The sequence below is a fragment of the Tamandua tetradactyla genome, chromosome 5 (assembly GCF_023851605.1).
Source record: "Tamandua tetradactyla isolate mTamTet1 chromosome 5, mTamTet1.pri, whole genome shotgun sequence".
In the NCBI taxonomy this organism is placed as follows: domain Eukaryota; kingdom Metazoa; phylum Chordata; class Mammalia; order Pilosa; family Myrmecophagidae; genus Tamandua; species Tamandua tetradactyla.
This window is the reverse complement of record NC_135331.1, coordinates 168574458-168590556: the sequence shown is the minus strand read 5'-3', so window position 1 is coordinate 168590556 and position 16099 is coordinate 168574458. Positions and strand designations below refer to the sequence as shown.

At 38.8% G+C, this 16099-nt stretch overlaps 1 long non-coding RNA gene across 1 annotated transcript in view; it reads left to right on the top strand.

The window, feature by feature from the left end:
* Positions 1-280: 280 nt before the first annotated feature.
* The window catches only part of LOC143682866 (uncharacterized), a 31967-nt gene continuing 16148 nt past the window's right edge, over positions 281-16099 (top strand). The window contains exons 1-2 of the long non-coding RNA XR_013175338.1: positions 281-420; positions 957-1041. This is a non-coding gene — a long non-coding RNA (uncharacterized LOC143682866). The remainder of the gene's footprint in view (positions 421-956; positions 1042-16099) is intronic.

Below are 16099 nucleotides of genomic sequence, written 5' to 3'. Positions count from 1 at the left end.
GTCAGGTGGGAACACAGCAGCCTTTAGTTTAGGCCTCATTTTTCTCCACCTTGGGTGCTACCCTCTGAAGACTCTTGAAGCCTCAAGTATTCTGAGGTTTTTCTACTCTGACTAGTTGTAACACAAACACAGGTCCACGCGGGCCCCGCGCCAGCTCTGCGGACCGCTCCGCCTGCGGCTGGCGGTTCCCTCCCAGCCCTGGGCTGTCTGCGCAGCGGCGCTCGGCGGGCTGAGCGCTTTAGCGAGAAACCGTCTGCGGAGCCGTCCGCGTGCAGCAAAACCCACTGGGCGTTCTCTGCGCTGCACTCCGAGCCAGGCCGGCCTCTCCCAACTCTCATTTGTGTCCCGGGAAGACCCTCGAGCTGTTTAGATGCTCTCTCTCGGCCGTGCAGCCAGAAAACTCTTCTGGCAGGAAGCCGGGTCAGTAGTAGGACTCATCTATTTCTCTCCTCTTGGGGGGTCGTTGTTTGGTGCTGCCTGTTTTTCGATGTCTGCAACGCCTTGAGGGTCAGATTTATAATCAAATACCACGTTTTCCACTTGACCAATTTACTCCCCGCCCCCCCCCCCCCCCCCCCCAGTCTCGGTTTCCAATCTGTCAAGTGGGCATAGTGATATCTGTCTCTTGAGGCTTGACTTAGGTCCAATTCCCAGGAAACAGACTCAGAGGCAGGGCGGTGGTTGGAGAATGCCCCGGGCGGAGTCCTGAAGGGGAGGGAGGGAACGGGACTGGGCAGAGGGGGGCAGTGACAATCCGTCATTAGACCTCAGCGGGTTTCCCGGGGAGCTCCGGCGCTGGCACGGCAAGGGCAGCGGGGACTTTGTTCCTCAGCCCCAATCATACGTCAGCCAGACACTGGACACAGGACGCCCGTGGAGAGAGGGTGTGACTGGGGTAAGGTCAGTTTAGCTGTGGGCTTTGAGCCACCAACACATTTCTCTTCTCCCCACTTCAGCTGGGAGAATGCACTCAGTCCTCCGGGCACCTCAACAGCTACTACAGGGAGAGAGGAAGTTAAAGGACATAACACATATAATGAGGTAAGAATTGTTAAAAAATCTATAACTATAACCTTTCCACAGCCTCATCTTTACAAAGAGTGGTGTCAAGTTTCTAAGGCTGAGCTGTCCTTAAACATACCCCAGAAGAGGAGAGGAAAAGGCTTTGTATTTCAAACTCATTTAGGAACTATGGCTGGATGGTCCCAATAGAGAACTCTTGGAGGCAGGGTCTGGAGTTCAGGCGATGAAAATGATCCTGATTTTGAGAAGGAGGATACAAGACGGTCATTCCTAGGGCTGAGAGAGAATCAGTGGATTCTGGAATGTGTGAATGTTGGTCTCATCCCACTCCCATTTAGCCCCCGAGGAGGTGGTGTGTCCTTTGGGCAGAGAGAGGTTCTACATAAGTAGACTTGTCCTCCTAGGACTTTTGCATGACCCCAGGGGACAAAGCTCCCTTTATCACTGAGTGTCTTTTCCACTATCCAGGTGTGGTAGTTAGATTCAGTTGTCAACTTGGCCAGGTGAAGGCACCTACTTCTGTTGCTGTGGACATGAGCCAATGGTACGTGAACCTCATCTGTTGCTGATTACATCTGCAGTCTGCTAGGAGGTGTGCCTGCTGCAATGAATGATGTTTGACTTAATTGGCTGGTGCTTAAATGAGAGAGGTCAATGTAGCACAGCCCAAGCAGCTCAGCATACCTCATCTCAACGCTTGCAGCTCAGCCCAGGCCTTTGGGGATGCAGAAAGAAATCACCCCAGGGAAAGTTGTTGGAACCCAGAGGCCTGGAGAGAAGGCCAGCAGAGACCACCGTGTGCCTTCCCACGTAAGAAAGAACCTCAGATGAAAGTTGGCTGCCTTTTCTCTGAAGAACTAACGAAATAAATTCCCTTTTATTAAAAGCCAATCCGTCTCTGGTGTGTTGCATTCCAGCAGCTAGCAAACTAGAACACCAGGTGTGTGTGTGTGTGGGGGGGGTGAGTAAAGCAGTTTATATGAAAAAGAGAAACAGGCCTTGGGAAATAAGTCTCACAAACCACCTCACACTTAGCAACTACCTGGCATTTAGCATGCTATAACAAATCATTCCTTTCTCTTTCTTGTCCCCTTCTGACAGGGATACCCCCAAGCTTTGCAACCAGTTGAAAACCTTTCCAATTAAAAATCAAACCAAAAACAAACCAGAAAAATTCTTTTTTAGCCTTTTTAATTAAGCACAAACATTTATTAAATATTTACTATAATAGGTTTCTACCAAGATGGTAAACTGAATTGGGTTGCTCGCTGATCAACTGGAAAAACACAGAAAAAAAGAGGGAAACATGCATTTTGGGAAATGAACAAGAGAAAACAACAATGCAAAAAACAAACAAAATCCAATAAACTACTGGGAAGGTTGTCCTGACTTGTCATATGTGGAGATGTCTGTAGCCCAGGGTGGATGGACACATAATGCAGCAGTGAAGAGAGGCTGAAGAAAAGCCTTTTTTAAAAAATTATTTTTTATTGATAATATATATTCCCATACCATGTAATTATCCAAAGTGTACAATCAATGGTTCACAATATCATCATATAGCTGTGCAGTTATCATCACAATCAACTTTTTTGTGAAAAATGACATATACAAAAAAGCAACAAACTTCAAAGCACATCACAATTGGTTATAGAACAAATTTCAGACTTTGATATGGATTACAATTTCCCAATTTTAGGTTTTTACTTCTAACTGCTCTAAGTTACTGGAGACTAAAAGAATTATCAATATAATGATTCAGCAATCATACTCATTTGTTAAACCCTACCTTCTGTGTATTACACCACCATCACCTTTGATCTTTCTCCCAATCATTAGGGGGATTTGGGCTATGCCCATTCTAACTTTTTCATGTTGGAAGGAACTGTTGATAACATGGAATAGGGGCATGGAACTAGTTGATGTTCTGGAGAGGCTGGCCCCTCTAGGTTTCAGGACTTATCTGGTCCAGGGACCCATCTGGAAGTTTTAGGTTTCTGGAAAGTTACACTAGTGCATGGAATCTTTGGAGAATCTTATATATCGTCCTAGGTGTTCTTTAGGATTGGCTGGAATGGTTTTGGTTGGGGTTTGGTAAGTTATGATAGATAGCAATGTCTAACTGATGCTTGCATAAAAATGACCTCTAAAGTAGCCTCTCAACTCTATTTGAACTCTCTCAGCCATTGATACCTTATTTGTTATACTGGAGAAAAGCCTTTTAAGGGTTGTCCTTGCGTCTCCCTGGAGTGGACATAGGACTCTCTGTGTGCCTCCTGGATGCAGAAATCTGCACCAGTCACCTTGACTATTGGTACAGGTGTCTAGAGGTCAAACTTATGGCAGTGCAAAAGCCTGCTGGGGGGAAGAAGTGATGAAAATAGGTGTGAACTAAACTGCTAATCTCTAAGAGTCACTAGTCACTCCCTAACCTCCTCCCTCTCCATATGCACCAACGATAGTGGATTGTACACCAGGAGACTACTTCATCTCAGTTCTGCTTTATCAGCAAGGTATGGAGATGAAATTTCAATTAAAAGAGTTGCCTGATGGAATGCCAACATCCCAGAGGACTTAAATGTGATTCTGTGGTGCCTGGGGCTCCATCCAAGGTGTCAGCCCCTTCTTAAATTCATTGGCATCAACCAAGGCTACTGCCTTTGGCCCTTTTCCAATCTGCATTACCCAATAGAGTAGAAGAGACACAGATAGGGGAAGTTGAAGAGAAGAGAGGAAAATAAGCTTACAAGCTAAATGACTAGAGAAATACCATTACAAACCAAACAAACAAACTGAACACCACACACTATCTGTAGCAGAAGTATTTGAACAGATGGACCAAGAATTTTAAATAAGCATTATAAATATACCTGAAAAAAACAAGGGAAGATATTAACAAGAATTTAAAAACCACAAGAGAGAACCAAAGTGAAAATAGTAGGTATGAAAAAGACACAACACAATAGATGGGAAAACTAGTAGGATGGATATAGCCAAAGAACAATTAGTGAGTTGGAAGATCAGCTTGAGAAACTCTCCCAGAATGCAACAAAAAAGGATAACATGAAAAGAAAAAATATATTTAAAAAAAAATCTGAGCGATAGTAGAGAAAGAAATGTTTACATTAACATAATTAGAGTACTAGAAAAAATAGAAAAGTAAAAATGAGGGAAGGCAATATTTGAAGAAATAATGGAGCTAATTTTCCAGCTTCAAAAGAATTGACATGACCTCTGTGCCAGACAGGAAAGACAGAGGAAGGAGGAGATGGCGGGGGTTGGGCAGAGGAGAAGAAAAAGAAGCTACAGTAGCAGCTGTTGTCACCACTGCCACCATCTATAACATGAAACATCAAAGTGAAATGTAAAAATAACAAAAACAGAAAGAAAATTCTAGATCTTCCACAAAGGGACAAGAATTACACTGACATCAGACTACTCAGCAGTAATATTGAATGTGAGAAGACATTGGAATAATATTTTTAAAAAGTAACTTTGAACTGAGAATATTATATCCAGCCAATGTGTTAATCAAATAAAAGGACATGATAAAAATATTCTCAGGAATATAAAACTTCATAAGTTTTGCCACATAACTACCCATGTTGAAAATGCTTTTAGAAAAAGTACTTAAACGATAACAATATGAAAATAATCCAAACAATGAAGCAAGAGTTATGTAAAGTCAGGGTGCTCAGATATTCTGGTAAAGTTGACTATTGTCTTAAAGCCTAGAATGGAAGGCAAACATATTTACATAATAAGAAAAAACTAAAATTCTATCTACATAACATATAGGGCAAGGTGTGAGAAACCCAAGGGGGCATGAGATCCTAGAAAAGTAAAGGAGAGACGTAGATAGCAATACTTTAAAAAAATGTTTTTATTGACAAATCTTCACACATATAGAGTCCATACATGGTGTCCATGTGTATTCATCACCATGATCATTTTTAGAACATTTGCATCACTATAGGATGCAAAAAAATAAAAAGAAAAAAGAAAAAGCTCAATCATCCCATATCCCTTACCCCTGCCTCTCATTGACCGCTAGTATTTCCATCTGCCCCAATTTTTTTACTACCTCTCTCCCCCATTATTTATTTATTTATTTAATCCATGTTTTTTTACTCATCTATCCATACCTGGATAAAAGGAGCATCAGGCACGAGGTTTTCACAATCACACAGTCACACTGTAAAAGTTATATCTTTATACCACTATCGTCAAGAATCTAGGCTACTGGAACACAGCTCAACAGTATCAGGTACTTCCCTCCAGCCACTCCAATACACCATAAACTATAAAGGGATAGCTATAGAAAGCATAAGAATAACCTCCAGGATAACTTCTCGAGTCTGTTTGAAATCTCTCAACCACTGACACTTTATTTTGTGACAGCAATAATTTTAAGAAAGCAATCGTAGCAAACAAGAGTAGTGGTCTTAGGTTAAAGGCAACCATAGGACCTAAACAGAATGTATAGTTTTTAATCTTGAAAGGAAAATTTGATCTATCCAAATTTAGGAACAGAGAAATGAATGAAATGAAAGGAAAGTAGAACAGATTGCTACTGGACAAGTGCCGTGGATTCTTTTGCCTGATGTGCCCAACAACCAATTCCTGAGACACTGGAGTTTCAAGGACAGAAAATGTTTATTACTAGGAGTGTAGTAGGAAAGCAGATGGCCTAGCAGCCCAAAAATCTGTTTCCCTGAGTTTAAGGGGTTCAAGGTTTTTAAGGATTGTAGCAAGGGGAGATGAGGTCATTTCAAATAGCAAGTTCAAAGCAGGAAAGGAGACAATGTATCATCATTTCATTAGGAGAACATAAGCTGAAAGGAGGGGCGGCAGAGCTATCACTTCAGTACTGAAGGTGTAAATTGAAAGGAAGGGAGACAGGTTATCTTTCAGTAGCGGAGTCTGGCCAATGTGATGTACAAATGTCCAGGGCTGAAACTAGTTCATGACTGACTTCACATTCTTCATTAGCAATAGGGCCTTTGCCCTATGAGAAAATGACCAGATAAAGGGAGTAACAGCTCTTACAATCACAAAGGCACAAGATGTAATCATAACAGATATAGGGCAGCTGAATTAGAGTTTAGGGATTTCAGGTATTCCCCTCTATCTACTCCAATATCCCAGAAAGCAAAAAAGAATATAATTCAGTAATCAAAATCATCCCTTAAATCATAATTTCTCAGTTACAAGATGGAAAATGAGACAATGGAATTAAGTCCTAATAGAGCAGCATAAAGCTTAAACTCACTACAGGCAGGGAGATCCTCAGAATGGATTCAAAACCAAACAAAATGCAGCACAACATGCAATCTATAAAGGACACACTTATGACAAAAAAAAATACAGAAAACTGAGAATAAAAGTAGGTAGAAAAATATATACTAGGTAATTATGAGCTAAAACAAAACCAGGGTTACAATATTAATACCTTACAAAATAAAAATTTAAGGCAAAAAATGTTACAAGTGATTGACGGATGATAGGCATTTTATATACCTAAAAGGAATAACAGAAAAAAATAACTAAATTTCCATTAAGTATTTGATATGTCTAATAACAGGCTCAGTATATTTCAGCCAACTGGAAGAACTGTAGAGAGAAATAGATAATCCTCCAATTATAGTTGGACGGATTGATAAAGCAGACCAAAAAAAAAAAAAGCAGAGCTATCAAAGACCCAATAATCAAATTAAACAAAGAGTTCTTCACACATAGAACATTTATGAAAAACAGATTATATATTAGGCAACAAATGAATAATGAATATATAAATTAATTAAAAAACTAAAAATCTCATGTTTTGAAACAAAATAATGTATTATTCAATACCCTTTGTATGAAAGAGGAAATCATAAAGGAATTTAAGAAATAGCAGAACTAAAATGAAATACTATACATCAAAATTGTGAGATTCAGCTGAAATAAATAGCTTTAAATACATTTACCAGGAAGTGAAGAATTTAATAATAAATGAGATGAGAAATCAATGGACAAATTTGGAAAAAAGCAACAAAACAAACAAGACAGAGGGAAATAATTATAAGGGCAGAAATCAATAGCAAACAGCAACAAAAAAAAACAGGTGACAGGTGTGTTAATTTGAAAGGATGTTTCCCTAGAAAAGTCATTTTTTAATCAAAATCCCATTCATAAAGGTAGAATAATCCCTTTTCAATACTGTATGTTTGAAACTGTAATCAGATCATCTCCCTGGATGATGTGATTTAGTCAAGAGTGGTTGTTAAACTGGATTAGGTGACAACATGTCTCCACCCATTTCGATGGGTCTTGATTGGTTTACTGAGTCCTACAAAAAAGGAAACATTTTGGAGAAAGGAGATTCAGAGAGAGCAGAGAGTCCACCAGCCAGCACTTTGGAGATGAAGAAGGAAAACACCTCTCCGGGAGCTTCATGAAACAGGAAGCCAGGAGAGGAAGCTAGCAGATGACACTGTGTTTGTCATGTGCCCTTCCAGATGAGAGAGGAACCCTGACTGTGTTCACCATGTGCCTTTCCAGATGAGAGAGAAACCCTGAACTTCATCGGCCTTCTTGAACCAAGGTATCTTTCCCTGGATGCCTTTGACTGGACATTTCTATAGACTTGTTTTAATTAGGATGTTTTCTCAGCCATAGAACTGTAAACTAGCAATTTATTAAATTCCCCTTTTTAAAACCCATTCTATTTCTAGTAAATTGCATTCTGGTAGCTAGCAAACTAGAACAACAAGATTAACAAAATTTTTTTTTAATTGAAAATATTAGCAAGACAAATCTCTGGCAAGATTGATCAAGAAAAAAGAGATATTGTAAATTTAAAAATAGAAAATGAAAAAAGGGCTATAACTACAAACAAAAGATTAAAAGAGAATAAAAGAGCACATGGACAACCATCTGCTGCAAAATTTGAAGGCCTACATAAAATGAATTCAAAGAAAAATATGAAATATTAAAATTTGCACAGAAAATACAAAAAAGAGCTTGACCTAGATCACTACGCATTAAACAAATTGAAAAGGTGGTTAAAGACCTATCTTCCAAAAATTCTCAGTCTCAGACAGATTTAAAGGTGAATTTTACCAAACTTTCAAGGAACAGCTATTCCTATTTATACAAACTGTACTATAAAATAGGAAAAGTGAAAGCTACTTAGTTCATTTTATGAATTCAGTATAATCTTGATCACAAAGACAGTAAATTACAGATTTGTCTCACTTATGAAGGTAGTTGCATAACTGCAAGTAAAATATTAGCTGAATATAACAGTTTACGCATAAAATACAACAGTTCATGCACCAAAATCTTTATACCAAAAGCATATCCTTGAAGTAATTCTTGCAAAAATTCATATTCTAGTGTTAATCAGTGGGACATGTAGGTCTATATAAACCCTTTCAATCTTGTTCATCTTCAATATGGTAATACTACTTCTAGACCCACTAGAGAACCACCTTCATTCCTATCCTGACATTTATCGTTTCCTGATTGTTTAATAGCAGCCATTCTTATAGGTGTGAGGTGCTATCTCATTGTAGTCTTGATCTGCATTTCCCTTATAGCCAATAAAAATGAGCTCCTCTTCATGTGCTTTAGAGCCATCTGTATCTGTTCTTCAGAAAAATGCCTATTAGAATCTTTAGCCCATTATATACTTGGATTGTTTGTTCTTTTGCTGTTGACCTGTATGATTTCTTTACATATGCAGGAAATCAAACCTTTGTCCAATATGTGATTTCCAAATATTTTCTCCCATTAAGTTGGCTGCCTCTTCACCTTTTTGACAAAGTCTTTTGAAATGCAGAAGCATTTGATTTTGAGGAGTTCCCATTTATCTATTTTTTCTTTTGTTGCTTGCACTTTGGGTGTAAAGTTTAGGAAGCTATCTCCTATTACTAGATTTTGAAGATGTTTCTGTACATTTTCTTCTAGAAGCTTTATGGTGCTAGTTCTTATGTTTAGGTGTTTGATCCATTTTTGAGTTAATTTTTGTGTAGGGTGTAAGATAGGGGTCCTCTTTCATTCTCTTGGCTATTGATATCCAGTTCTTTCATGCACAATTATTGAAAAGATATTTTGTCCCAGTTCAGAGATTTGGGGGCCTTGTCAAAAATCAGTTGACCATAGATTTGGTGGTCTATTTCTGCATTCTCAATTCGATTCCATTGGTCAATGCTTCTGCCTTTGTGCCAGTACCAGGTTGTTTTGACCAATGTTGCTTTAGAATAGGTTTTAAAGGCAGGGAGTGTTAATCCTCCTACTTCATTCTTGTTTTTTAGGATGCTTGTAGCTAGTTGGGGTCTCTTTCCCTTCCAGATGAATTTGGTAGTTAGCATTTCCAAACCTTCAAAGTAAGTTGTTGCAATTTTGATTGGTGCTGTGTTGAATCTGTAGATCAATTTGGGGAGAATTGCCATCTTAACTATATTTAGCTTTCCTATCCATGAGCAGGGAATGTCTTTCTATATATTTAGATCTTTGATTTCTTTTAGCAATGTTAAATAGTTTTCTTTGTACAAGTCCTTTACATTGCTAGTTAGGTTCATTCCTAAGTACTTGATTCTTTTAGTTGCTATTATGAATGGAATTTTTTTCTTAACTGACTGCTCAGCTAACTCATTACTTGTGTATAGAAACATTACAGATTTTTGCACATGAATTTTATATCCCACCACCTTGCTGAATTTGTTTATTGGCTCAAGTACTTTGCTATAGATTTCTCAGGATCTTCCAAGTATAGTATCATATCATCTGCAAATAATGAAAGTTTTATTTCTTCCTTTCCAATTTGGATGCCTTTTATTTCTTTGTCCTGCCTGATTGCTCTAGCTACAACTTCTAGTACAACATTGAATAATAGTGGTAACAGTGGGCATCCTTGTCTTGTACCTGATCTTAGGGGGAAGATTTTCAGTCTCTCTCCATTGAGCATGATGCTGGCTATCAGTTTTTCATATACTCCCTTTATCATATTGAGGTAGCTAGCTACCTTTGATTCCTAACTTTTGGAGTGTTTTTATCAGAAAAGGATGCTGAATTTTGTCAAATACTTTTTCAGCATAATCGAGATGATCCTGTGAGTTTTCCCTTTCAATTTGTTAATGTGCTATATTACATTAATTGATTTTCTTGTGTTGAACCATCCTTGAATACCTGGTATAAACCCCACTTGGTCATGGTGTATAATTCTTTTAATGTGCTGTTGGATTTGATTTGCAAATATTTTATTGAAAATTTTTGCATCTATGTTCATTAGAGAGATTGGTCTGTAGTTTTCCTTTCTTATAGCATCTTTACCCAGTTTTGGTATTAAAATGATATTAGCAGGCAGGCCGCAGTGGCTCAGCAGGCAGAGTTCTTGCCTGTGATGCCAGAGACCTGAGTTTGATTCCCGGTGCCTGCCCATGCAAAAAAAAAAAAAATGATATTAACTTCATAAAATGAGTTAGATAGAGTTCCTTTTTCCTCAATTTTTTTGAATAATTTTGAGCAGTATTGGTGTTAGTTCTTTTTGGAATGTTTGATAAAATTCCCCTGTGAAGCCATCTGGCTCTGGGCTTTTCTGTGTGGGAAGTTTGTTGGTATATAGTTGTGTATAGTATCCTCTTATGATTTCTTTTGTTTCTTCAGGGTCTGTGGTAATGCACCCCTTCTCATTTCTGATTTTTTTTTTTTTTGCATCCTCTCTCTTTTTTTCTTTGTCAGTCTTGCGAATGGCTCATCAATTTTATTGATTTTCTCAAAGAATCAACTTTTGGTTTTATTGATTCTTTCTATTGTTCTTTTGTTCTCCCATTCATTTATCTTTCCTTTAATCTTTGTTATTTCTCTTCTCCTATTTGCTTTGGGGTTAGTTTGCTGTTCTTTCTCACATTCCTCCAGTTGTGCCGTTAAGTCCTTGATTTTTGCTCTTTCTTGTTTTTGATAAAGGCATTTTCAGCAATAAATTTCCCTCTCAGCACAGCCTTTGCTGCATCCCATAAGTTCTGATAAGTTGTATTCTCATTTTCATTCATCTCCAGATAGCTACTGATTTGTCTAGCAATTTCTTCTTTGACCCACCTGTTGTTTAAGAGGCTGCTATTTAATCTCCATATATTTGTGAATGTTCTCGTTCTTTGGTGGTTATTGAGATCCACCTTGTAATCATCCCATTGTGATCAGAGAAAGTGCTTTGAATAATTTCAATGTTTTTGAATTTATAAAAACCTGTTTTGTGCCCCAGCATATGATCTATCCTGAAGAATGTTACATGAGCACTAGAGAAGAATATATATCCTTGTGCTTTGGGATGCAATGACCTATATATATCTGTTGGGTCTAATTCACTTATTAAGTTATTTACTTCTCTATATCCTTGTTGATCTTCTGTCTGGTTGTTGTACGTATAGAGGAGAGTGGTGTATTGAAGTCTTCTGCTATTATTGTTGAAACGTCTATTGCTCCATTTGGTTTTGCCAATATGTGTCTCATGTACATTGGTACTCCTGATTGGGAGCATATACATTTATGGTTGTTTTATTTTCTTGGTGAATTGACACTTTAATTAGTATATAGTGTCCTTCATTGTCTCTTATGCTGTCTTTACATTTAAAATCTATTTTGTCAGATAATTAGTATAGCTACTCCTGCCCTCTTTTGGTTACAACTTGCATGGAAAATCTTTTTCCACCCTTTCACTTTTAATCTATTTGTATCCCCTTGTGTCTAAGATGAGTCTCTTGTAAGCAGCATATAGCTGGATTATATTTCTTAATCCATTCTACCAATCTGTATCTTTTTCTATTTTTTTTAACTTTTTTTATTAATTTAAAAAAAATTACAGGAAAGAAACACAAACATTCTTAATATGTGATCATTCCATTCTACATACATAATCAGTAATTCATAATATCATCACATAGTTGCATATTCATCGTCATGGTCATTTGCATCAATTCAGAAAAAAGAAATAAAAAAACAACAGAAAAATAAAACAAAAACAGAAAAAAAATTATACATACCATACCCCTTACCCCTCGCTTTCATTGACCACTAGCATTTCAAAATAAATTTATTTTAACATTTGTTCCCCCTATTATTTATTTTTATTCCATATGTTCTACTCATCTATTGGCAAGGTAGATAAAAGGAGCATCAGACACAAGGTTTTCACAATCACACAGTCACATTGCAATCTGCACCTTTTAATTGGTAAGTTTAGTCCATTTGCATTCAAAGATATTACTGAAAAGGTGTTTCTTGATTCCACCATCTTATCTGTTTAATTTTATATGTCAGATCTATATATTCTTTTCCCTCCTTCTCTCTGTATTCTTTACATTACCTTAGTGGTACTCTTTAATTCTGTGCCCTCCTCCAGACCTCCCTCTCCTGTCTGTTTTTTTCAGCTGGCAGAACTCCTTTTAGTATTTCTTGTAAGGCTGGTCTCTTGTTGACAAATTCTTTCAGGACTTCTTCATCTGTGAAAACTTTAATCTCTCCCTCAGTTTTGAAGGACAGTTTGGCTGGGTACAGAATTCTTGGCTGGAAGGCTTTCTCTCTCAGGAGCTTGAATATATCCAACCACTGCCTTTTCACCTCCAGTGTACTAGTTGAGTAGTCTGAACTCAGTCTTATTTGGTTTCCCTTGTATGTAGTAGATTATTTTTCTCTTGCTGCTTTCAGGATTTTCTGCTTCTCTTCAACATCAGACAGACTGATTAGTATGTGCCTTGGGGAAGGCCTATTTGGATATATTCTGTTTGGAGTTCATTGGGATTCTTTTACTTGTATATTTATGTCATTGTGAGGGTTGGGAAGTTTTCCCCCATTATATTCTCAAATACTCTTTCTAGCGCTTTACTCTTCTCTTCTCCTTCTGCAACACCAACAATTCTTATATTCTTGTGCTTTGTTTTGTCTATCATTTCCCTGAGTTCCCATTCAAATTTTTCCATCTTTTTTGCCATTTGCTGTTTTGAGCCTTTGAAGTCAATTTTCCTGTCCTCTATATCACTTATTCTTTCTTCTGTCTCTTCAGATCTGGTGCTGTGTGCCTCTAGTATGTACATTTTTTATTTGGTCAACAGAATCTTTAATCTCTATAATATTTGCTATTTTTCTATTTATTCTTTCAAATTCCTCTTTATGCTCCTCTATTGTCTTCTTAATCTCCTTTATGTCATTTGCTATCCCATTTATTTTATTAAGTAGAATTGTATGAACCTCTTTAATTAGTTGTTCCAACATCTGTCTCTTCTGGTGTTTTAATTTGGTTGTTAGGTAGGGCTATATCTGTCTGCATTGTGATATGCTTAGTGATCTTCTGCTGTATTCATGGTATGTAAATATCTTGATTGACTTACTTTAGGAGTTGGTTTCTTTCAGTAGTGTAAGGCCTTGTGTTTGCAGGATGGTTATACAGCAGGGAGCAGGGAGCAGGGTACGGGGTGGAGCACCCAGTACGTTGATTTGTTTCAGGGCAGGTATAGGTGCAGCTTGGGACTGTTACACTGATGCTTGTGAATGTGGGTGCCCAGTGGCCAGAGAGGATATAGCTGTGCGGGTACACTGGTCTGGGGGCGCGTAACCCTGGTGTGCACTGGTCTAAGGCACAGGGCCCTTTGTGCACATGTATAGAGCTGTGGCAGCAGGTCAGCATTATGCCTTCGTGGATTGGGGGCAGATGTGACCCGACGATGCAGGTCAGCACTTTCTCAGAGTTGGGAAGTGAGGCTGCAGGTGTGTGCATGTGTAGTTCTAGGACTGCTATAAAGTGCGGTTCCCAGAACTGGATGATGTGATTGGGGGCCTCTGCACATGTGTGGGCCTGGAAGTGTCGTAAACTGTTGCGCAGAGCTGGGGGGTGTGGGGTAGTGTGGGTGAGGCTGTGCGACACTATGGGCAGGGGGCGGGGGTAGCCTAGGTATGGAGGTTAGTGCCTGCAGCCTTCATGCACTGGCAACAGCCTGCAGGGAACAGAGAGGGGGAGGAAGTGCTCCGAGGGGTGCAGGAGAGGTGGGTTGGGTTGCACTTGGGGTGGGGGTGGGGTGCAGGTACATGCACTGGGGGCTGGTGGGGTGGAGGCGCCTGGAGCTTGGGGAATGGGAGTGAGTGACGGGGTTCAGGTGCGTGGGGTGTGGAGTGAGACGTGGGTCATGGGGCTGCGTTGGTGAGGGTAGCGCGCCCAAGGAACATGGCCTGGCTTACTTCCTAGTCCCGGGCTGCCATCAGTGCACTCCCACAGACTCCACGGCTCCACGCCTCTGCACCAGGCTCCAGCTTTCTGCCTCTCACTTCCTCGGCCTCTGCAAGCAGGGATGCTGCATGTGGTGCAGAAGGCTCTCCCAGTTCAGCTGCACTCCCAAATTGCAGCCTCAGTTGCCCTCCTGTCCCGTCCCTAACTTTTCCATGGAGCAGGTCTAAGCTCGAGCTACTCTAGTCGGCCATCTTCCCGGAAGTCCATAATTAATTTTTAAGTGTAGTTTTGGAGTAAAAACAGACAAATGGATCAATGGAGCGGAACAGAGAACTCAGAGACAAACCCAAGTATACATAGAAACCAAAGAAAAAGGTGGCACCACAAATCTGTAGTGAAAGAACATTGTGTATAGTAAAAACGTGTTGGGAAATCTGAGAAAAATAAAGCTGAATCCTTATAAAACCCAGCATCACTGGTGGTCTGTAGATGGAGTAAAACACCAAAATGTAAAACATCAAACTGTGAAGTTAATTCAATAAAATAAAGCAGATATCTCTGTGTCCCAGGATGAAGAAAAGACTTTTTAACCCAAACCTCAAAAGTGTAAATCACATTGCAAACAAACAAACAAATGAATGGGAATAAATTAAAATAAAAAATTTCTGTTGGGTGAAAAATACCAAGTACAAAGTTAATAGACAGATGACAGGAGGGGAAAATATATTTACAGTGTCTTAACTAGACCTGAGATTAATAGTTAGACTACACAAGAACTTCCTGTAAATAAAAAATGAAAAGACAGAAGCTCTGATAGAAAAATGGGCAAAGGATAGAAACAGGCAATTTTCAGCCATCCAAAAGCTAACACGCATATGAAGAGATGCTTAAAATAATTAGTAATCCAGAAAATGTAGATTAAAGCAACAATGGGATATTAATTTATACCTATTAGCCTGGCAAAAATAATAAATTGGATAATACCAGGTGTTTGTGAGGATGTGGCAACTGCTAGGACTGTTAAGGTGAAGGAGTAAATGATTCAAGCCTTCTGAAGATAGCAAACTGACCCTACTTGGAAAAATGGAGTATATGCATTTCTATACCTACCAATTCTCTCCTGAGTGCTTACACTGAAAAGCCATAAGGAGCTTGCTCATTAGGTATTGCTTATAGTGGCAAGGAGTTGAAAACAAACTTGATGGCTCTTCCAGGAGAGCAGAGGAGTAAAATGCGATAGGGACACAACATGTAGGATTTTGCAGGAGTCAGATCCACCCAAGTTAGCAAGTTGGATGGATCTGGAAAGCATAATGCTCAGTGAAACAAATAAGAGAACAAGCACCAGAATGTGTTACCATTCACATACATAGATTACAATAAGAACATAAAAAATAACAACATAAATTTTCTAGTAATGCAGAAAAGCAAAAATATACCCATGAAAAAGATGGGTGTGTTTGCCTATGTGAAAGTGATGAGAAAGGAAAGGGAGTAGGATACAAGAAGGGAAGACATTTTTTTAAAAAAATGAATGAACAAATAAGCAAATAATAAAAGCGCATGGAATTCATAAACAGCTGGTTAGAGGTCATCTTAATAGACATGTTGCTGGAGAAACTGTTCAATGAAAAACACCAAGTAGTCATGTCAATATTTGTTAATTTGCTTTGTCTAAAGATGAAAAATCTGTCATTTCTAAATTGTTCTCATGGGCGTCTCTAACTATATAATGAAGTTTAAAAGATCATTCTAAAAGCCAAATTATAAAAATACAATGTATAGAGGGAAAAGAAAGGAAAATCGCCAAAACAAATGACAAGGCAGCCCATTCCAGGGTGGGGAGAACATTTGAAATAGCAGCTGCCCGCTGTA